At 42.6% G+C, this 23,600-nt stretch overlaps 1 pseudogene; it reads right to left on the bottom strand.

Moving 5' to 3' along the window:
* Positions 1 to 20,384: 20,384 nt before the first annotated feature.
* On the bottom strand, positions 20,385 to 21,158 carry LOC142458129 (phospholipid hydroperoxide glutathione peroxidase pseudogene; annotated as a pseudogene).
* Positions 21,159 to 23,600: the final 2,442 nt, after the last annotated feature.

The following is a 23,600-nucleotide window of genomic DNA, read 5'->3' as shown; positions in this document are numbered from 1 at the left end:
CGCTGTCTTAAGAATCATATGACTCAAGATAGGCTATGCCAAGAAACAGTGGCTTACATTGTGCTGTATGTGTTTGATAATGGTTTCCATAATCTTGTAGCAATCATTTTACTTATCATTCTATATGTGGAGCAGTGTATTTCAAGGAAATGACTCATGCAAGTGAAATATTGGCTCCTGTAAGTGTAGGGGATGATGAACCCCGAACCTGCAAGTCAGGTAATAGGCTGTAAGACCCTGAGAATTTATGTTACAAGAACTAGGGTCAGATGCTGAGAAAATTGCAGGATTGGAAACTTTGTCATAGATCTGAGTGCAATGTATTGGCATGAAGTAGGGAACCAATACCGAGGTTTTAGGGGGCAGACCCAATCCCAACTACGCAGACAGTCCCCTTCCCCAAGGAAGAATTCCCTTCAGAGGACAGCTCAGGGGGAGGGACATGTCTGATCAGAGCACACAGGATCAAATGAAGGGGGAGGAAGAGAGAATGGAGCACACCCAGGCCCACCAAGCCCTGAGGATGATATTCCTGCTCAGCAGCCAATGCACAGAAGGGACCATAGGACTGGCCCCACTAGGAGATAAGATGTCCCTCACTGACCCATAGTGCTATGGGGGAACAACACTGGAGACATAGTGAGGGAATTGCACATGATCTGACCCCACCACACCGAGGGGAAGCACTAAGGCAGAACAGCAAGAGGAGCAGAGCAACGAAGTCCTCAGGGAATACCAAAAGTTGACTTTGGGGCCAGAGTGTGGCACCCCATCAACTCAACCAGAAAACACTCCTAAAGGCCATCAAACTGACCTTGAGTTATTTATAGGCTTTTCTCTTTTTTTGTCCTTCTTTGTTGTTGTTGTTTTGTTTTGCACTGCCTTGTTTATTCTGTGCATATTATTATCTCTGCAGGTCTAACTAGATACGATAAACAGTCTGGAGGAGAAACAACAGGACCGATGGTTCCAGTGGGACATGGGAGAGGGGGGAGGCGGAGGAAAGAAAGGGAGTGTTAACAAACCCAGGGACAAGGGAACAACAAGTGATCTAAAATAGATGGTGAGGAGAGTATAGGAGTTCTGGTGGGACTTGTTCAAGGGCAATGTACTGGAGGAATTATTGAAACCCAAATGAAGGCTGAGCATGATAGTGGGACAAGAGGAAAGTAAAAGGGAATCGAGGAAAGAACTAAGAGGCAAAGGGCATTTATAGAGGTCTAAATATATGAATGTGCATATATAAATATATTTATATGTGACGATGGGGAGATAGACCTATGCACATATATTTATAGGTTTAGTATTAAGGTATCAGAAGTACATTGGGCCTCCACTCAAGTACTCCCTCAATGCAAGAACACTGTGTTCTATTAACCTGGCATTCCATGATGCTCATCTTCCTGACATGATTGTTGAAGACAAAGCAGGTGCATAAGCAAAAGTGGTGAAGAAAGCTGATGGTGTCTAGATATCAAAAGATATGTAGGAGTCCTGGTGGCTCGGTGGTTTATGTGTTGCGCTGCTAACACCAAAAGATATAGTGTCTGGGGTCTTAAAGGTTTGAGATAAACAAGTGGCCACCGAGCTGAGACAACAAAGCCCACATGGAAGAAGCACACCAGCCTGTGTGATCACAAGATGTTAATGGGATCAGGTATCAGGCATCAAAGAACAAGATATCATATTATGTGAATGAGGGGGAGTGTGGAGTGGGGACCCAAAGCCCATCTGTAGGCAACTGGACATCCCCTTACAGAAGGGTCGTGGGGGAGGAGATGAGCCAGTCAGGGTGCAGTATCACAATGATGAAACATAAAACGTTCCTCTAGTTCTTAAATGCTTCCTCCCCCTGACACCCCCACTATCATGATCCCAATTCTATTTTACAAATTTGGCTAGACCAGAGGATGTACACTGGTACAGATAAGAGCTGGAAGCACAGGGAATCTAGCAGAGATAAAAACCCTCAGCACCAATAATGATAGCAATGATACTAGGAGGGTAAGGGTTAGGTTGGGGGAGAAAAGGGGAACGGATCACAATGATCTACATATAAGTTCCTCCCTGAGGGTGGACAACAGAAAAGTGGGTGGAGGGAGACATCATTAAGTGTAATACATGAAAAAAAAAATCTAAATTATCAAGGGTTCATGAAGGGGGGAAGGTGGGGGAGGGGGAAAGTGAGCTGATACCAAGGCCTCAAGTAGAAAGAAAATGTTTTGAAAATGATGATGGCAACAAATGTACAAATGTGCTTGACACAATGGATGGATGGATGGATTGTGATAAGAATTGTATGAGCCCCCAATAAAATGATTTTGAAAAGAAAAGCTTTGTCAGAACATTTATATCGTGGGTGAAGAACACACACAAGGGAAACCTCTCTTCTGATTGGCTGCTCACATCAGGTCACAGAATGGATTGGAGTTTGATAGTTTCAAAATTTCATGTCAACTTGATAAATAAGTATAGGGGTGGAGTCTAGCCAGTTTATCAGGTCACAACCTGTTGGTGTCTCCTTGTGGGCGTGGCCTTCTCATGAAGATTCTGGGAACTTCCTCTCTTTCTCCCTGGAGGAAGGCTACTTTCCTGCTGTTGGGACACTGGGGAGCTGGAGGTGCCATGTGGAGACCCACACCAGTGTGAGATGCTTCCAATACCATTGAATCCACACGACTTTTCACCCACTGGCCTGCGATCTTGCAGGTGGCATCATAGCATATGTTGCTTGAGTTTGAAGAGGAATGAATGACCTAGTATCAGACATACGGCCTAATACTGGTCTTATGGACTTGATCCAGACTGAGCTGGGATGTTTTCTCCATATGCAATTGCTCTTTTAAATAAAATTATCTCTTAAAAACATATGAGTATCTCTGAATTTGTTTCTCTAGTCAACCTGAACTAACACATATGGTACATAATTTCTGCGAAGCCACTGAAATGTCTAGCCTAGCCGGCTAGCCATGTAACCTTTATTGTCACAATCCCCTTTCCAGCCATTGGTTTTCCTAAAGGGCTTCAAAGTAAGCAAGACAGGTCTTGTCATTCTTGCTTCTAGGAGAGATTCTGGTTGTATTTCATCTAAGACACATTTGTCTGTTCTTCTGGCAGTACAGGGCACATCAAATATTCTCCACCAATACCAAATGCATAATTTTCCCCTTCTCTCTTCTTTTACTGTCCTCTTAGACCAATTCTATTCTCAGTGTATTGAGTTTAAAGGCTTTCTGGTCCCATTTCCTTAAGTATTTTTCTCTTGTTAAGTTCGTACTTTTGAACATAAGAGGCAATTGCTCAGCTCCTAGTTTTGAATATTGGGGCAATCTCTTGGAGATGTAGGACGGTACTAGGTAGGGCATGAGGGACTGGCTCTACCACTTCTTAGCTAGGCTTTCCTATAATTCTCCAGCTGTCTTTCCTTCCTCACCTCTGGCTTCTCTGGGACTTGATAGCTCACGTAGGCTGGGTTCTTTAGAGAAGTGAAACCAGCGAAGCTTCCATATGTGTATATACTGAGAAGTTTCTATCAAGAAAATAACTCATATGGTTATATAGAGTGAAGGCTTCTCCAGATTTATATCGCTTAAGATTGGCAGGTCAGGTGGCAGGCTTCTGACACCAGAGGTGAAAGAAGGCAAAGTCATCTGGTCGAAGAGCGGACTGCTGACAACTTCCAGTGGCATCAGGCAATACAGCAGCTCCGAAGAATTTGAAGTCAGATGACAGGCAAACGAGGTGCAAATCCATCTCCAACCCAAAGCAAACACACTTTTCTACAATGTCCACTTATATTGGAATCATGCCACATCCCCTAAGGAATTCTCCTCATGAGAGGATTGCTACATTTTATCTGTGAAAGCACTGAGAATACTGGGCCAGCACAGTGACACAAAACATTAACCACCACAATATTTAAATCCTAAGATTCCCCAGGGTGCATCCAGGGAAAGCAGCTTGATTCTGCCAGCACCCTGTTACCTCCCGTTGTTAAATCACTTAGCATGCATCCACTCACTTTCCTTTTCTGATTACTACTGTGTGGGGTTATAGAATTCTTCTGATTTTATCAACGATTGAATTTAAGTACCATTTTTCCCTTGTTATTTTGAAGTGACTTTGAGATGCATTGAACACAAAAACACATTTTCTCTATGATTTTAGACCCAGAATGCTCATTTTACTATGATCAAACTTACAATTCATAGTGACTACATAACTGACACAAACTTTTCTCTGGAGAATAATATTGCATCAAAATATGTGAAAGTAAAATATTGTATATTCACAGAGAACTTGGCAAAATTAGAATAATGATGGGCAACTGATTACGCGTTCTTATGTCTTTGACAGGTCAATAGGCCAAAAATAAAGGAGGCTGGACATCGGAATCATACAACTGATTAGTTAAATTTAAAAGACAGGTTTCAAATTCTGTACTTCACAGGGAATAAAAAGGAACAAAACAGAAAGCTTAGTAATAGATCCAGGAACTCATGAGACTGTTTCATGATCAAGTTGGCATTTTAGTTCGAAACTAAAGGATAGGTTATTTGTCAAATGGTGCTGGAAAACTGGCAAATGATCTAGAAATAAAGAGAAAGAGTCTAATGATTTCAGTCTTTTAATTGTTGCTGTCAGTTTCTGGTAGAGAGTTTGACTAGTGGGGATTTCCCCACAGAATCTCTGTCCTCTGCATACTATCAGCAGCTACTTTCTAGGAATGCCAAAGAATGATCCGCAATGAACACTTTAGCTTAATTGAGCCATTTGAATGATTGCGCTATTTTAAAAGTAAAGAGGACTTTCCATTCTTCAACCCTCTTAGTTTGCTGCTTTGCCTACATTTGGTGATGTAGACGTGGGTATCTAATTCTTCCACCGTGATGGTTAGTAGGAGATGAAACTGAGACAGCCAAAAATCCCGCTGTTGATGGACGACCTCTGACTGCCTATAGTGCGTCAGTCTCAGGGACTAGAGAAACAAATCCAAGCACATTCATAAAAGTATAAGAAAGAGCTTTCTGTCATACAGTGATTGCACATAAAGAAAACATCTGAGCACAGTCCAGATCGAGTCCATACTTCTGATAGTAGCCCATAAGTCAACTCTATAAATCCTTTTTTTAAAGTGCTTATTTATTTATTTTATTTTATTAAAATTTTTTTTAACATTTTATTAGGGGCTCATACAACTCATCACAATCTATACATATTCCTACATCAATTGTATAAAGCACATCCGTACCTTCTTTGCCCTAATCATTTTCAAAGCATTTGCTCTCCACTTAGCCCTTTGCATCAGGTCCTCTTTTTTTTCTTTTTTCCCCCCTCCCTCCCCACTCCCCCCTCCCTCCCAAGCCCTCGATATTTTATAGATTGTTATTTTGTCATATCTTGCCCTATCCGGAGTCTCCCCCCCCCCCCTTCTCTGCAGTCCATCTCCCAGGGAGGAGGTCACATGTGGATCCTTGTAATCAGTTCCCCCTTTCCAACCCACTCACCCTCCACTCTCCCAGCCTCACCCCTCACACCCTTGGTTCTGAAGGTATCGTCCACCCTGGGTTCCCTGTGCCTCCAGCCCCCGTATGCACCAGTGTACAACCTCTGCCCTATCCAGTCCTGCAAGGTAGAATTCGGATCATGGTAGTTGGGGGGAGGAAGCATCCAGGATCTGGGGGAAAGCTGTGTTCTTCATCGGTACTACATCGCACCCTGACCGACCCATCTCCTCTCCTAAACCCCTCTATGAGGGGATCTCCAGTGGCTGACAAATGGGCCTTGGGTCTCCACTCTGCACTTCCCCCTTCATTCACTATGGCATATATACCATACACACACACACACACACACACACACACACACATATACACTTATTCTCTTTTTTTTTTTTTGCATGATGCCTTATACCTGGTATAAATCCTTTTTAAGACTCACGCAGCACATGAAATGATGCAAAATGCAGGAAGATCACAAGCCAGTGGGTGCGAAGTCTTGTTGGTCCAGTGGTGATAGAAGCCTCTCCAGGGCTCTTAAAGGTGTCTCAACTGAAAGGTGAAAACAGAGAGAGCGGCTCTCAAAGTTCTCAAAAAGTCTCTGCATGGTTTGTCAACAGGAAGATGAAGGGAGAGAGAGAGGATGTTCCCAGATTCCTCATGAGAGGCCACACCCACAAGTTGGCATCATCAGACTGTGACCTGATTGACAGGCTAGCCTCCACTCCTACACATATTTATCTAGTCGGCATGAATTATGTAATTACACATAGTCAAACTTTGATAATGCCCTGTAATACTGCTCGAGGATTCCTGTGGAGGTCTTCCAGCTTTTCAATTGTCTTTTGAGTGTTTCCAACTTCGAAAAGACCTCCTGGATTTCAGAGGTTTTTTTCATATCATCTAGTCACATTGAGAGGGAATACTAAAAATACTTATCATCCATTCTCTCATTGAATCATTGATACTGTTAGGTAGCTTAGCCTGGGGCTTGGAAGTCCATTGACACATGCTCAGGAGAGCCAGCATAGGACAAAGCTGGATTTTCCCGCAAGTGGGCTCGAATGGGCGTTACACCTGGAGCAGCCCACCTGGGCCAGGTGATTGCAATTCAGCCAATGGGACCGACCTGGGGTCGTTCACCACGCCTCCCCCTGGAATCCTTGAAAAGGCAGGATAGAGAGGGAGAGGAACTTGGTTTGTCTGGTCACCTGGTTTGGGGGGAAACTTGGGAGAGAGAGATCTTTGCGTGACCCTGAGCAGTGTCTGCCAGGCCGCAAGGTCAAAAGGAATCCTATGGGTGCCGCGTAAAACCTGAAGCTTCTTTTAACTCTCATTAAATTCACTTGGATCACGAGTCAGGCTTCGGCATGAATTCTTTCTTGTGCGGAGCCAAGGACTGGGGTTGGAATCTAGCCCGGAGAGAGAGACCTTACAACATGAATCAGTCAGAAATGATGCAGCATCAATCAATGTAGAATCTAGGTGCAAACTTGTCTTTCACAGATGAATACTGATCCTTTTTCTACTAAAGACAGTTCCTGAAAGTTCTCTTAAGGGCTATATTCTTCACACTTCATTCAGCTTAATTTTTCACTCTTTTGGGCCTTTTAATCTTAAATTAAATCTTTAAAAAAATATTCGTCTTAAATTCTTGGGCCACACTCTATAAGGCATTCAAAGATGACTTGCAAATTTTGCCTTACCGCAAAATGCTGGCTAAGCAGGGAAGGGCAGCCTCTGGCATGCCAGCTGCCTAATAAATAATTCTCCTTGTTTGCTTTTCCAGGAAAGCCCTCTGGGCAAGTACATTTCCTCAGTGGGACATATATGGAAGCAGATCTGTCTGCTGGCAGACTAGCAGTGCCGTGGCTAAGCATCCCCTAACTGGCTTCCCCATTTATCTCATTCACATAGTAGGACTCTTGGTGAAATCAGCCTTTCTTCCCAGCTGCATTGTCTTCATTTAATTGTGTGGTCACCCCTCTCAGTCACCCCTCTCAGTAATTTAGCTCTGTGTGATGATGGCTGACCAACAAAAGGTGTGAGAGGATTAAAGGACCTTGCAGGAGAGTTGGAGACGATCAGCAATTTTTGAACCAAACAATGTTAAAACAGGCAAGAATAAGTGTGTTATGGAATGAATTGTATCCCTACATCAAGACTGTAAATCTTAATCCAGTGGACTAAGCACTGGACTGCTAACCTCAGGGCAGTAGTTTAAACTCCCTAGTATCTTTATGGGAGGGCAGGGGATGAGGCTCTCTGCTCCACTTAAGCTTTATATAGCCTGGTAAAACCTACTGAGCCAGATTCCATATTCTTTAGGTTTGTGATGAGTCAGAGTGGACTCAGAGACCATAGGTTTGGGGTTTGGGCTTTATGCTTTGTGGTTGTAATCCCATTTGGGGATGGGTTTGCTTTGTTATGTTAATGAAGCAGGATCCCTGTAGGGAATGCCTGAGTCAAGTTCTTTTGAGATAGGAAAGAGACTAAACAAGCAAGCAGCTAAGTAGAGATGGGGGAAACCACCAGAAGATTGCCCAGCAGCAGAACTCAAGAGAAGAGGCCTTCATCCAAAGCTGACACACAGACAGCTGGTACCCGGGATTCAAAGTGATGGCTTCCTCAACTTGAAAAAATAGACTCCAGTTTGGTAAAGCCATCCATTTGTGTTAGGCCTGTTGTAGTGGCAGAAATACTGCTACCAGTGCTGGGTAGCCTTAAAGAAGAGAAATGTATTTTCTCACAGTTTTAGGAGCTGGAAATACAAATCATGTGCTTGGCTGTGTTAATTTCTCTCTCTGAGTTTATGACCATTCCTGGTATTTCCCTGCTTGCTGATGACTCGCACATATCTTCACAGGTAGTCTATCTCCCCCTGTGTGTCTGTTCTGGTCTTTTTATAGTTCAGAAGTGATTATATTTAGAATCCAGTCTAACTCAGATGTGGGTGGAGTCCTGGTGGCACAGTGGTTAAAGCATTCAGCTGCCCACTGGAAGGCGGTTGGTTTGAACCCACCAACTGATCTGCAGGAGAATGAGTAGCAGTCTGCTTTCATAAAGAATATCCATAATCCATTGCCATTGAGTCTGTTCTAGTTCATGGGGACCCTATGGATCAAGGTAAAACGGACATAGGGAAACCCTGTGGGGAAGTTCAACTCTGTTCTGTAGTCACTAGGAATCAGATTAGACTCGAAGGCAGCAGACATGCTCAGGCATGATGCAATTCACACGGCAAAGAAAGTCTGATTTCCACACAGGATGACATTCACAGGAATAGAGGGTAGAATTCTAACTTTACTTTGAGGGATACAATTAAATCTGTAATAATTACTTTTAGAAATGGATGATGAGGAATTTTACAATAGAGGAGATAGATCAGAAGTGCATCTTACCCCAACTGCACTGAAGTAGAATGATGCTTTTTGTTTTTAATTTAATTTCTTTAAAAAATCATTTTATTAGGGGCTCATACAACTGTTATCACAATCCATATATACATCAATTGTGTAAAGCATATTTGTACATTCATTGCCCTCATCATTCTCAAAACATTTGCTCTCCACTTAAGCCCCAAGAAGGATGGTTTTTAAAGCCTGAGTAGACTCGTGGAAAAGCTCTAAAGGACTGAAAGGCCTTGGGGAGAGGTAACAACATGGGGTGTGCAGATCACAGACAGTTAGTTCCTAAGTTGAGTCTTGGAGCTTAAATTCTAAGAGTGGTTGACTGTGGTTTCTGGTGGGAATCCTAATTCCATTTTGCGTCTTGCCATACATTCAGATTCCAGTGGAGCTCTTTCTGTTCATCAAGGTAGCAGCATTGTCCTTTGGTAGTTATGATGTAAACTCACCAGAGTGACTCCATGTTGTTGACTGTGGCATGACCTGCCTCCTTCCCCCTTCCCTTCTCAGAAAACCCCTCTGGCGATTGATTTTAGAATGTACTCATGTCCCCGGACATTGTTATTAATATTGTTCTTTTTGATGTTGTAACCAGGATATTACTATTCTTATTTTATTAACTAGGATGTTATAATCAATCCTGTACCCTGTAATGCTCACTAACTCTAAAGAATGTTAACATTAATTTTGCCTTCTATTTTAATCTTTTGCTTGCTGATAAATAAACGATAAATGAGTTTTTGCCTTTATACATTCTCTGAAATGTCCACTCGGGGCTGCTATCGAAAGAGTCACTGTTGGATTCTCACAGTTGGGCTATCACCAAACAAATGACTCTTATTCATTTCACAACACCATAGTGGCTGTCATTTATTTGAAATTGCAACTGCTGTTGTTGGGTGCCATGGAGTTCCTTCCAACCCACAGCAACCTCAGTGCTACAGAAAGAACCACTGCTGCTTCCTGTGCCGTCCTCACAACTGTCCTTACGTTTGCACCCATTACAGAGCCACACCACCTTCAGGTAGAGTATGCTTGAAAGTAGATGAAAACTCATGGGCTAAGGAGAGGTAGTCTCGCTCTCAGGAAACTTGCCTGGTTGTGTCCTTAAAACTTTACCTAGGATAACCACAGTCATTGAAAAGTTGGGGTACTGGTGGCTATGACTCCTCCACGGTCCTGTGTGATGCATACTCCAAATGCTGTGTAAAGCCTAGGAACAAGCCTGTATGATGTCCTGATGTGCAGTTCTGCTCCTACCCAATGATGGTCTTTTTCCAGCATTGGCAGTCCTGCCTGTGACCGTGATGGACCGATTTGCCACCATTTATAAGCCTGTGATGATTTACTTGGTTTTGTGTCATCTGAAATTATTGCTGTGACTGTGAATTCCCTGGACTCCAACCGGGCCTCCTGTTGACCGTGTCTTTCATCTGGATGATTGTCTGTTTTGCATGGTTTAAGGCTTTGGAAGTGTTCACCACCATGAAGTCAATGCTGACTCATAGGGGCACCCTGTGGGTTTCCAAGACTGTCACTGTTTATGGGCGTAGAAAGCCTAGTCTTCCCCCATAGAGCTGATGGTAGTTTTGAACTAATGACCATGCAGATAGCACTTCAACATGTAACTACTACACCACTACACTACTTTATAAGAGGAGCTCTATGTTGCTAACCTCAAACTCAGTCGTTCCAAACCTCTAGCCACTCCTAGGGAGGAAGAAGAAACTTTCAACTCTTGTATAGAGGTATAGTCTCAGAGACTCACAAGGACAGTTCTGCCCTGTCCTATAGGGTCGTATGAGTCAGAGTCAACTCAGGATTTTTAAAAAATAGAGTGTGTTTGAATTTTAGGGTGTTTTCTCCCCTAGAATATTCTTAAGACCAGACGAAATATGTTCAATCTGAATTCTGTAAGTGAGAGAAGGCGGTTAGGGGCCTAGAGTCAAAAAGGAGTCTGCTTGAAGTTTAGTGAAATGCAAGGGAATAATGTGTCCATTGTGGTCGGTTATTTTCCTAAATCAGAGAGAGTTCCACCACTGTTAACCACCATTGTTTTCTAGGATCACAGGGCTGGGTAAGGTTCATTAGATAACCTGTAAGTAGTCAACCTCACTTTTAATTACATCTCATTATGCAGACCTCAATATCATGTCTTACCACTTCCAGAAGGGTGCGAAATACTATTTTCCAGGAAATAGAGATGAGTTTGATGCATTTATAGCAAGTCTCTACTTCTTTTAATGGAGGGGCCCTGGTGGAATGGTGGGTTACACGTTAGACTGCTAAACACAAGACCTGAGGTTCAAACCCACCAGCCACTCCAAGAAAGAGAGAAGGGGCTCTCTATTGCTGTAAACATTTAAAGTCTTGAAAACCCACAAAGGCACTTCTATCCGTCTTATAGACTTATTCTAAGTTGGAATTGACTGGATGGCAGTGGGCTTGGTTTGGGCACCCCCCTTTAAGAGCCCTACTCTGTGGGATGTGTTTCATGGTATAAATTGGTGACCAAGCTATGGTTTCTGATACAAGTGGTCTACAACCCACTCTTTGAGAAATAATGCTTTAGACATTTCAAGCCATTAAAACAACTCAGACGAAATGGGGCCTCTCAGAGAGGGCCAGAAGGAGGGACTTTTCATGGAGGGCTAAAATCAAACAAGGAAAAGACCTATCTATATCCTTAGAGAATTGCCACGCAACCATGTCTGGGAAAATAACGTGCATCACTGCGCTAGGCTGGTTAGGTGTTTATGGTTTAGTTTTAATAGCATGCCTTCAACTCTGACACATTTTTATTTCACATATTAACATTTCTGATACAGAGATTTATTTCTAATCAATTCTATCTTAGAATTATGATTCACAGCAGTGATGCCTAAAATAACAATGCTTCTTATAGCCACTGGTATCTTAGACTCATAAAATAGGGTGGTTCAGCATGGGTCGTATTAAGGATGTATGCTGAAGTGTGCTTTAGTTGTGTTCAGTTACTTTAATGAAGAACCCATACCCCAGGAGTGGTGACTAGCAATCTAATCAGAAATTCACCCTCTAGAGAGGCTTTTAGAAATGCTTCAACTCCTTTTCTCTCTACTCAATATCTTTAAGCCATTTAACTGGCATTACGTTTTATCAATATTAGTTAACATCACTAGAAGTAGATTCTCATTGAGTCCTGACATCCGTTGAGATTTCATTTGAGTTCTATCATGAACCAGAATGCTTTGCCCTCAGGTAGAGTCTGCTTGAAAGTAGGCTACAACTCTTGGGCCAGAATGATTTTCAGAACATGTCAATCAGCTGACCCATTATAGAGGGACTTCCCTCCTTTTGCCTAAATAGTCTATGTATAAGAAAATCCCCAAACTGAGGCATTTCACATGACTGAAATGTCTGTCCTAGATTTAAATTGAACCCCACTATGAATCAAAATGTAGCTTGGTCTAGAATCTCTGCTTTTTCTACTCTGAAGAGCCAAATCAAGTTCTTGTAAAGTCTTAACTGCTTGTAGTCCAAGAAGGAAGGGTCAAGATTTTAGCTTGTGTCAGGAACACTTGGTAATATGTGTTTGTCAAGAGTGCTTAAGTGTTTGCATAGCTTGACCTAAGAAGAGCTTGGTGAACGTGAACCAATAGACTAAGAATTAGAAATGGTCATGTTAAAAGGGACTGGAGTTTCACAACCTCCTTGTACCATTTTGCCCCATACTCCCTTGTGCCTGTAAGCATGTATTTGGTTCTTTATTTATTCCACCCAATAAAAATCTTACCCTCTCCTTGCAATTTGGAACACGATATGAGTAGTACCTTGCCCGTGTGCTAGTGTGTCTCTTGCTTTGTGACTCTCTCTACCTTTCCATAAACCTCTCTGCATTTGCTTCACACAGTGTTTTACTATGGCATCCATAAGCACCCAGCAAGCATTTTAGCCTGCTTTTTCAGGCGTGTATGGCTTTTTCGGGGTGCATGACTTTGAAGGACTGGTTGCTTGGCAGCGGCCCTGGAAATAAGTGATTTCTACTTCTGGGTTGTGTCTGCCTCCAATGAGCCACTCCAGCCAGTGAAGCTGAGGAGCAGCCCTGTACAGACTTTACCAGTCAGGTGAGGTCTGCCGCCTGTGTGCCTTCCTGTGAATAAATGATCTTGTTTAATAAACATCTAACATGAATGTCATATTTGGCTTTTGCTTTACCTCTTGAACATGGTTGTACAGGAGTCACCCTAACTGACCTCTAAGCATTATAGATCACCAAAAACTACCAAAAGTAATGTAAGAGTTGTGTACAACCAAATCATTTTTTATGTGTTCAGAACAGCAGGGGAAATAGCTACTCCAACAGGACTTGATCTAAACCCAAGCCTTGTAAGGTCAGTGCATAGAAATCCTAGATTCAAAATCCATAGAGGAGTACTGGAGGGGGCATGGGGGATGTGCAGCCCCAGAGGTACAGACCACACCCACTGTGTGTTAGGTTGGGTTCTTTAGAGAAGCAAAAGAAGTGGCATATTTATGTGTTGTATAGGAACGAAGTTTATATTAAGCAATGGCTTACATGGTTGTAGAAATAGGTAAACCAAGTTGAGTTCAGGTCAGGCTTCTCCTAACTTGTAGAAGCTGATGAACATGAGGCAGGATGATGGAACAGACACAGCTGGGGGCATAGGCTGGTGGATGTTGAGGTCCAAAGTCAGTGAAAGGAATCCACCATTGAGAGTCTACTGACAGCTCCTGGAATCAGTGGGCAACACAACAGGAGCTTGAGGAACTAGGCACAAGATTCAGCTTCTTCTGAAGATGAAGGACCAAAGAGAGAAAAAGAGAAGTCCCTCATCGTCTTTTTTCTAGAAAAGGCCACACTCCCTAGGAGGCATCATCAGGCTATGACCTGACTAATAGTTGCACTCCACCCCTACCTCCACACAGGTGCATGTTGACATAAAATCTAACCACCACGCCCTAACGCTGTCAGACTGGGTGACAGCAGAATGATCTCGGGGTCCACAATGTCAGCACCCAGGCTGATGATATAGGGTGGAGAACATCAATGTAATGGTGTCCCCAGGGTCAGTGTCACTTGCCACCCTGTACAATAGCCATCACGTTCTTTGGGAATGAGTGGTTCATGAGCCCCACCCACTCCCTGGAGGGGTGAAACCATGATTTACCACCCTGGGTGACACCACTTCTCGGGATGCCACTGTCTGGACTCTGTTGCAGCAGTAGCACATGGTGGCACTGTGTATGTGTGCATTGCTCTGCAGTGGCACAAACTTGGCATTGGAGCTGTTAATAGCACTGTGGTCTTAATCGATCAGTATCCAGGTGAGTGGTTGTGGAACTGACAACTCAAGGGGCAACATCTAATCTGCTCCACCAAAGAGGGAAGAGGGAATAAGACTGGCTCTTCAGACATGAATTAGTATATCCTGGATATTCTTGGTGCTAAAGGCAGAGAAGAACATTGGGTGGAACATTGAGTGAGTGGGTGAAGGAAGATGAGATTGAATTTTCTGATAATCTGAGTCAGAATTTTTTGAAATGTGTTTTTTGACTCATGGATAGGAAAACATTATTTGAGGCACCCAAAGCCAAAGCACCAACCTCACTGTCATTGAGTGGATGCTGACTCATAGCGACCCCATAGGACAGAGTAGACCTGCCCCTTTGGGGAATGAGACTGTAAATATTTATAGGAACAGAAAGCCTTATCTTTCTCCTGCAGAGTAGTTGATGGTTTTGAACTTCAGACCTTGGGATTACTGTCCAATATGTAACTACTACATCACCAGAAGAGGACCATTTTCCCCATAGGATTTTCATTGGCTGATTTTAGAAGTACATCACCAGGCCTTTCTTTTTAGTCTGTCTTGCTCTGAAAGATGCTCTGAAGCACATAGATAAGCATGATATGCAAGCCTTCACTGACAGAAAGGTGGTGGCTGGGCCTGTGATGGTTTGGTTGGGAATTGAGCCTGCAGAAAGTGGGGACCCTACCACCGAAGCTGCACCACCAGTGTGCTCCGTTTCATATGTCATTAACAAAAAAACCCATGCTCACTGCCATTCAGTTTATTCCAACCCATAATGACCCTAAATAGGATTCCTGAGGTTATGAAACTATCGGGGTATACAGCCTTATCTGTCCACTGTGAAGGAGCTGGTGGATCTGAACCCACAGTGTTACTAGGATTTCTTTCACATACTATTAGGAGGCTTCATATGTGAATTGATCAACCCAAGATATTATTACTTGTTTGTTGTTAATATTTCTTTTTTCTCACATACACACTACACTTGTTATAATGAAGGATTTAAAAGGAAATTAGCACAAACGGAACCCACCAAAGCTATATCAATTCTCCAAACAAGTGATAATTAAGAACAAGGCTACAGAAAATTTGTTGGTATTAAGTGGAGTTCACAATATGTGGATAAAATCAAGGAAGGCTGTAAATGACCATATATATTATATTAATTGCTGCTATAGTTTTATATAAATATTTGGAAACATGTCAATCAAATTTTACAAAAAATTGCAAGAGTGTTCCCCATATCAAATGTTAGTTGTGATTGGCCTTGGATAATGTGTGTTTTCTTTTGCTTTAAAAATATTAGCAGTCAAGTTTTAGGCATTGTGTTGATTTTTTCCCCTTTTAATGTTTTATTGTTGTTAGTTGCAGGCCTACATATTAGATGATCGTTTTTGCATTCAACCCCTTAAACAACTGGTCAAACGTCCTAATGGCTTGCCCTGTTTCCCCTCCTTCTTTCCCTCCTTATTCCCCTAGTGTAGGACATTATCTTCCCTTCCACCCAGATTAACACCCATCTACCCTTGAGCCTGTTGCTTCCTCGGCGTTGCCTTCCCCTCCCACTTCCGGTCACCAGCCAAGTCTGTTTCTTTTGCTATAAAAGCCTTTTCTTGATTTTTATTTAATATCAGTGGTCTCATACAGTATTTGTTCTTTTGTGATGACTTAAAAATATATTTTTAGAAGAGTTGTAGGTTTACAGAAAAGATAATGCAGAAAGTACAGGAAATGTCCATATATCCTTTCCCTACACTACCTTATATAATTTCCTCTATTATTAACACTTGCATTAGTGTGGTACAAAGGTTACAATTGATGAAGTACCATTAATACATTATTATTAAATAAGGCCCATATTTTATGGTCCAATCTTGGTGGTGTACAAATTATGGGTTTTGACTAATGTGGTATATTATGTATTCACCATTATTGTTTCATACAAAATAGTTTCCTGGCCCTGAAAGTGCTCTGTTTTAACCATTCATTTCTTCTCCACCTGAACCCCTGTCTCTACAAAAAACAAACGACAACTTTTTTCAAAATGTTATATAATTGGAGTTATACAGTATGTAACTGGTTCAAACTGGCTTCTTTCCTTAGTTATATGCAAGCAAAGAACTAAGAGAGCTTATTTCTTTTTATCATTGAATAATGTTCCATTTTAAGGATGGACCACACCTTGTTTACCTTTCGTCTATTGAAGGATCTATTGGCTACTTCTAATTTTTTGCATTTATGAATAAAAGGGTGATAAACATTCATGTGCAGACTTCTGTGTGGGTGTATGTTTTCAGATCATTTGTTTAAGGAGCCCCTAAGCATGGTAGCTGGATTTTACGGTGAAACCTATTTTTGGACATGTTGACCAGAGAGACTACTCCATGGAGACGGACATCATGCTTGGTAAAGTGGAGGGGGAGCCAAACAGAGGAAGGCCCTACAGAAGACGGACTGACCTGGAGGCTGCCACAATGGGCTCAAACATAAAGCAATTGCGAGGATGGTGCCGGACTGGACAGCGTTTGTTCTGTTGTGTATAGGATGGCTGTGAGTCAAAACTGGTTGGATGGCACATAACAACAACAACAACGTTTATGTTTGTAAGAAAGTGTCTTCCAAAGCGTTTGTGCCATCTTGGATCCTCACTAGCAATATCTGAGGGTTTCTGTTGCTCCTTGTAACTATTTTGTAGTTTGGAGCTCTGATGGCATAGTGGTTACTTGTTGGGCTGCTAATTGCAAGGTAAGCAGTTTGAAACCAGCAGCTGCTCTTTGGGAAAAAAGATGAGGCTTTTTACTCCTGTAAAGAGTTACAGCATTGGAAGCAGGGGGCAGTTCTGCCCTGTCCTCTAGGGTCATTATCAATCAGAATTGACTCGATGACAATGAGTAGAGGTATATAGTGGGATCTTATTGTCATTTCAATTTGCATTCCCTGACCATCAAGAAGCCAAACCAATTTCATGACAACTAGCAACAATGATGATACATTATGTTGACTGCCCTGCCTTTCCTTAAATGGTGAAATGTCTTTTGAGATCTCTTGCGCATTTCTCATTGGGTTGCCATGCTGCTATCGACTTGCAAGGGTTCTTTACATATTACAAAAGATGTAGGACCTTTTCAGATACTGGTTAAACTGAAGTATGATTTAGAGACTTCCCTCTCGTCTAGAGCTGTTTCCCCCCTGTTTTCTTCACAGAGACTTTCCAATATTAGAAAGGTCTCAACATTGGTGAAGTTCAATTAAAATATTTTTTCTTTTATGAATTGTGTTTTGGGGGTCATATTTAAGGAATTTTTGCCTGACCTTAATATGACTTCTTCCTATGTATATGTCCAGTAGTTTTATAATCTTGGTTCTATTACTTACATGATGGTCCATTTTGAATTGATTTTTGTGTGTGGTGTGAGATAAGGATTTAAATTTTTAGGTGTATGGATAGATATCCATCTATGGATATACATGGACATCCAATTCTTCCAGCACATTTCTTTAAAAGCTTACCTGAAGTCATTTTTTTCATGTGGCTTCCAGAACCCTACATGGGCACAAATTTCTTCCTACTAGTATTTGCCAATACTACCCCTTTTATCTTGCTTTGACTTGTTTTATTTTTCTTTTCTGATCAAACACTCAGCGTGTCTCTAACTCTACCTACCTTTCTGCCCTAAAGATTCTTAAAAATTACAATCCATAGTTTTAACTGATGCATATCCTTAATTTACTTGAATGCTAATCTCCAATCTCAGTCTCTTCCCCAAAGTTTGAATATGTAATTATCCAGTCAGCATTTCCACTTTTATAGCTTACAGACTTCTGGGTTTTAAAACACGCGAAGCCCATTCTTAATTCTCACTCCAATTCTCACGGCGTCTTCAGTAAATGGCAAAGTTATGACTAAAAATGGTGGATTCATATTTCATTCGTTTATTTCTCACATACTCTTCATCCAGTCCAACCAACCTGCATTCAAAATGTACACTGGATACAACCCGTTCTTATATTCTATGCTAGTAACACACTACTCTTGTCACCAGGTGCTGCTGTGTCAGCACGAAGCCATGGCAATCCAATGTGTCACCGCATGAAGCAGTGCCTGGTCTGGCACCATGCTCACAATTGCTAGCATGCTCAAGTCTACTGTTTTGATCATGGTGAATTTTGAGTACCTTCCAACCTACAAGGTCATGCTCTAACATTAAATAATGAATAGTATTCTGTTGTGATATATAGGGGATTTCCCTGGCTAATTTTTGGAAGTAGATTGCCAGGCATTTCTCCTTAATCCATCTTAACATAATAAAACCAACTGTTATCGAGTAGATGCCTAGTTGTAGTAGCCCTCTGTAGAGTTTCAGAGACTATAAATCTTTATGGTAGCAGGCAGCCTCTTCTATCATGCAAGAAGCAGATGGTGAGTTTGAACCAGGAACAATTGCAATCTCCTTTTCATTAGCGTCCCTGCTGCTACACTTTCCACACAGTACATGTAGGTCAGCCAGAATAATCCTCGTCAAACATTAATCAGCCCTGTAATTTTTCTGCTCTCAAATCCCCAGTAGTTTCTCATAACCCAATAGCATCCACAGGCTTCACCACCATTCTCAAGGCCTCCAAACTATAAGCTTTCTGGTCTGATTTTTTACCACCACTGTTCATGCCACTCCAGCCCCACAGCCCCTTACTGTCCCCTGAGCATAACAGAACCCTGGAGCTTGCCTCCATACCTCTCCTGACATGGTCTTTCCTTAAATATTTTCATGGCCTCCTCCATCACTCTTCTTTTTTCTTCTGCCGTTTCCATACCAGCTCTTATCATTAATGTGCTGAAGAGTGTATGGTTATTTCTCTATTAATTTTTTTCTCGGTCCGCTCCCATAACAGCACAGACAGTGTTGCTCTTTAATTTTCTCTATTACCATGCCTAATAACCCTTTACACACACACACACACACACACACACACACACACACACACACACACACACACACACACTAGTGGTTATACGTTGGGCTGTGGTCTGCATGGTCAGCAGTTTGAAACCATCAGCAGCTCCCCAGAAGAAAGACTGGGCTTTGTGCTCCCATAAACAATTACAGTCTCAGAAACTCACAGAGGGTCACTATGAGTCATCACTGACTTGATGACAGTGAGTTATATATATATATATATAAACCCCTCTTTCCATTTAATCAGGGCACAACATGTATATTATATTCCCAATTACATATTCAACTCATCAAATAACACGTCAATGTTAAACAATGTCCTAACTTTCTGACCTGTTTTCTCTGCCAACATTAACCCACTTAAACTATTAAAAATAAATTAATAAAAGACAGAAATAAAGACCAAAAAATAAAACAAAAGAGAAATCAAATGGGACTGATATATATCCCCCCAACTAATTCACAAACACAAAATTAACTTATTGAAAAATGGAAAAAGAATGACGTCTCCCAGAGAACATCCCAGTGCCCTGCTCTTCCCCACCCCACTTTAGATCATCCCGAGGGACGGTCCATGTCTCCCCGAGCTCCCCCCTCATCTCTGCTTTGGAACCTGATCCCAGGAGTGTTGCTAATTCAGGAGACTAGCTTCATTATTATGCATCCCCAGTAAACCCTGCACATGACTTCAGAGACTCCTTTCAGAATGATTAAAAGGGGAAAAAAAACTTAATGAGAAGATCATTCCTTTTATTTGTAGCAAATGTTGTAGGCAGTTTTCTTCTAAGAGGTTTTTAAAGGATACCTGGGGAGAATGAAATAGATCTCCACTTCTTTGTATCTTAAGCTAGAAAATAAAAGAGGTGAGGAAATACATGTTATATGAGGGTGTGTGTGTGTGTGTGTGTGTGTGTGTGTGTGTGTGTGTGTGTGTGTGTGTGTGTTCAGTAGCACTCCAGGCTAGAGATAGTGTGTGCTGGTTGATGAAGGAGGGTGTCTATTGGTGGGCTCAGGGTTGGTGTTAGAGAATGACAAAAGTAAGTATAGTTTGTGCCCATATGCTAGAACATTTAAGATATTTTCAGGTATTTTCTTGAAGACCAAATATTCTAAACGAAGCCTATTGCTATGAGGTTAGTCTGTTGCTTTTTTTTTTTTTTTCAATTTAGTCCTGATCTTTTTCTTTTTAAAAAAATTATTAAAAAAATATTTTTTTTTCCGATTTGAATGTTTTATTCCCACAAAGCAGAGGGGCCGGCGCGACCTGGGGACTTCCTCCGGCAGAGGTGCACGCTGGGTTCTCGGGGCTGCCCCACCAGCGGGCTGGTTTGCAGGCAGGCCGTCATGGGTGCCGGGGGGAAGGGTACAGGTAACGCAGGGCAGTGGGTTGGGGCAGAGCTTGTGGGACTAGAGGTAGCAGGGCAGGTCCTTCTCGATCACCAAGGGCTCCTCCATGGGGCCGTACCGCTTCACCACACAGCCGTTCTTGTCCACGAGGAACTTGATGAAGTTCCACTTGATGGCGTTCCCCAGGATGCCCCGCCCCTTAGGTTGGACTTTCATCCAGTTCCAAAGTGGGTGGGCGTCGTCGCCGTTCACGCAGACCTTGCTGTACATATCAAATTTGATATTATAGCCGGCAGCGAACTCTTTAATCTCGGCATTACTCCTTGGCTCCTGCCTCCCAAACTAGTTTCAGGGGAAAGCAAGGATCCGCAAACAGCACTCAGCATAGCGGGTGTGCAGGTCGACGAGCTGAGTGTAGTTTACGTCCGTTTTGCCTCATTGGGAGGCTACGTTGGTTACGATGCGCACAAAACCCCTGTACTTGTCCAGGTTCACCATGCGCCCATCGATGTCCTTGGCAGAAAACTCCTGCATGGAGCGCGCGCAGCGCCAATCGTCACGGGAAGCGCACATGGTGCTGGCCAAGCCGGACACAAGCACGGTACCGCACAGAGCCGCCGGCTTGAGCAGGCGGCAAAGACGACTCTAAAAAATATTTTATTGAGAGCTTACAATGCTTATTACAATCCATACACCAATTGTATCAAGCACATTTGTACATATGTTACCATCATTCTTTCCTAGACAGTTACTTTTTTCTTTTCTTTTTTACTTTCTATTGAGCCCTTGGTATTGGCTCCTCTTTTTCCCCCTTCTCCCCCAACCTCATGAATCCTTGAAAGATTATAAATTATTATTTTCATATCTCACACCAACCACTGTCTCCCTTCTACCATGGTTTCTGTTGTTCTTTCTCCTGGAGGGGTGTGTGAGGATGTGTGTGGATCAGTTCCCCCTTCTCCCCCTTCTCACTCCCTTGACTCTTCCCAGCTGGTAACTCTTTTCCCGTTCTTGCTCCTGGGTTGTGTGTGTCCTGAGCTCTTATCTCTTATCTGTGGCTGTGTACATGCTCTGGTCTATTCCGAAGTGAGGGGCATCACTGGAGTCATGGTGGTAGGAGTGAGGAAGCCTCAAGGAACCAGAGGAATGTTGTGTATTTCATCGGTGCTTTACTGCACCCTTGTTGACTCATCCCTTCCCTGTGACCCCTCTGTGGGGGAAGTTCCATTGTCTACAAGATAGGCTTTGGGTCTCTGCTCTGATCCTCCTCATTCGTAACCATATGATTTTGTTTGTTTGATTGTTAATGGTCTTCTGATGCCTGTTACCTGGTCCCGATGACACTTCATGCTCTCACAGGCTGATATGCTTCTTCCTTGTGGGCTTGTTTCTCTGTTGGATGGCTGCTTGTTTCACTGCAAGCCTTTAAGACCCCAGATGCTATATCTTTTAATAGCCGAGCACCATCAGTCTTCTTCACCTCATTTTCTTAGGCACCCATTTTGTCTTCAGCGATTGTGTCGGGAGGGTGAGCATCTCAGATTACCAATTTGTTAGAACAACTTGTTCTTGTATTGAGGGAGGGTATGAGCAGAGGCCCAAGGTCAGTGTTGACTCATGGTGACCCTCAGTGTTAGAGAGTTAAAATGCTCTATGCGGTTTGCTTGGTTGCATGCTCCTTATGCAAGCAGATCACCACATGTTCTTCCCTCAGGGCTGCTGCTGGAGATGGGTTTGAACCATCGACCTGTAAGGGAGCAACAGATTGCAAATGGTTTGTATGGCCCTAGGACCTTCCTGTGAACAATATAGGACGATTACAGGGTTTTAAGTAAAGACTTCATCTGGTGAAACTTTCACCTTTTCAACGACTTTCCTCTTGGAGAAAGCAAGAGTGCACATGCCAGAGCCAATAAGATCAATGAAAAAAGAATCACAGTAAGTCCGAGGAGGCAGGATGATGGTGGGGGTGTGGACAGGAAGAGGTTAAACACTTGGGAAATATTCAAGTGATAGAAACTGCTTTATATTCTGGATTCTGATATGGGAAAAGATACCCTTAAAACACTCAACCCTCAAAGGTAGCACATAATTCTCACTTGGTGAGATGGACAGAAAGTAAGGAATGTCACAGTCTACTTCCAGGATCATGATAGTGGGGGGTGGGCATTAAAGAACTAGAGGAAAATTGTATGTTTCATTGGTGCTACACTGCACCCTGCCTGGATCATCTCCTCCCTGTGACCCTTCCCTTAGAGATGACAGGTTTAAAGCCCTATGGTGCACTTCTGTTCTTCCAAAGGGTCACCAGGGGGTTGAGTCAATTGCTTAGCAATGGGTTTTGGGTGACATGTCTGAAAGTTCAACATTCATGCTAAATGTATAATTCTGGTCTGCTGTGGGGTGGTGGGGATTTCATTGGACACGAAGTGAGAGGCTAGACCTTGATATGAATTATACATATCATTATCATAAAATTTAACTCAAATGACTTATAAGTACCCCTGTGGCTCTAAACAGGCTGTTTGGTTTACTTGTGGTAAACACAGATTGTTTACCAGCATCCATAAGAAATCTAATTAGCCCTAGCATTACATGGTTTATTTAGATTTTATGGAATCCCAGATGTGTCACAGCCCATCATGCCTGTGTTAGTCTGGGTACTTTAGAGAAACAAATCCACAGAAACTCATATGTATAAGAGAGCATTTTATATAAAGGGTAAGTGCACATCAAGAAAACATTCCAACCCAGCACTGCCCAAGCCCACAAGTCCAACATTAACCCATATGTCCACCACCAATCCACAAAGTCCTCCTCCATCTCACAAAACACACGCAATGATGCCGACTGCAGGAGGTAAACCAAGTTCAGCGAATGTGTAAGCATCTCAGCACTGGCAGGGGTCTCCATACGGCTGCTCCCGCACCCAGGGCTGCATTGGGGTAAGTCCATGCTGCATCTCCTCAAAGATGTCTTGCAGGAAGTGAGCCTTGCCAGCTAAAGCAGGGAACTGGCTAAGGAAGCTGCACCCTGGTCCGACCATCACAAAGCAAGAGCCCCAAGAACTAGCAAGGC

The sequence above is a fragment of the Tenrec ecaudatus genome, chromosome 10 (genome assembly GCF_050624435.1).
Source record: "Tenrec ecaudatus isolate mTenEca1 chromosome 10, mTenEca1.hap1, whole genome shotgun sequence".
Classification (NCBI taxonomy): domain Eukaryota; kingdom Metazoa; phylum Chordata; class Mammalia; order Afrosoricida; family Tenrecidae; genus Tenrec; species Tenrec ecaudatus.
The sequence above is the reverse complement of the archived record's forward strand: the minus strand, read 5'-3'. Positions and strand labels throughout refer to the sequence as shown.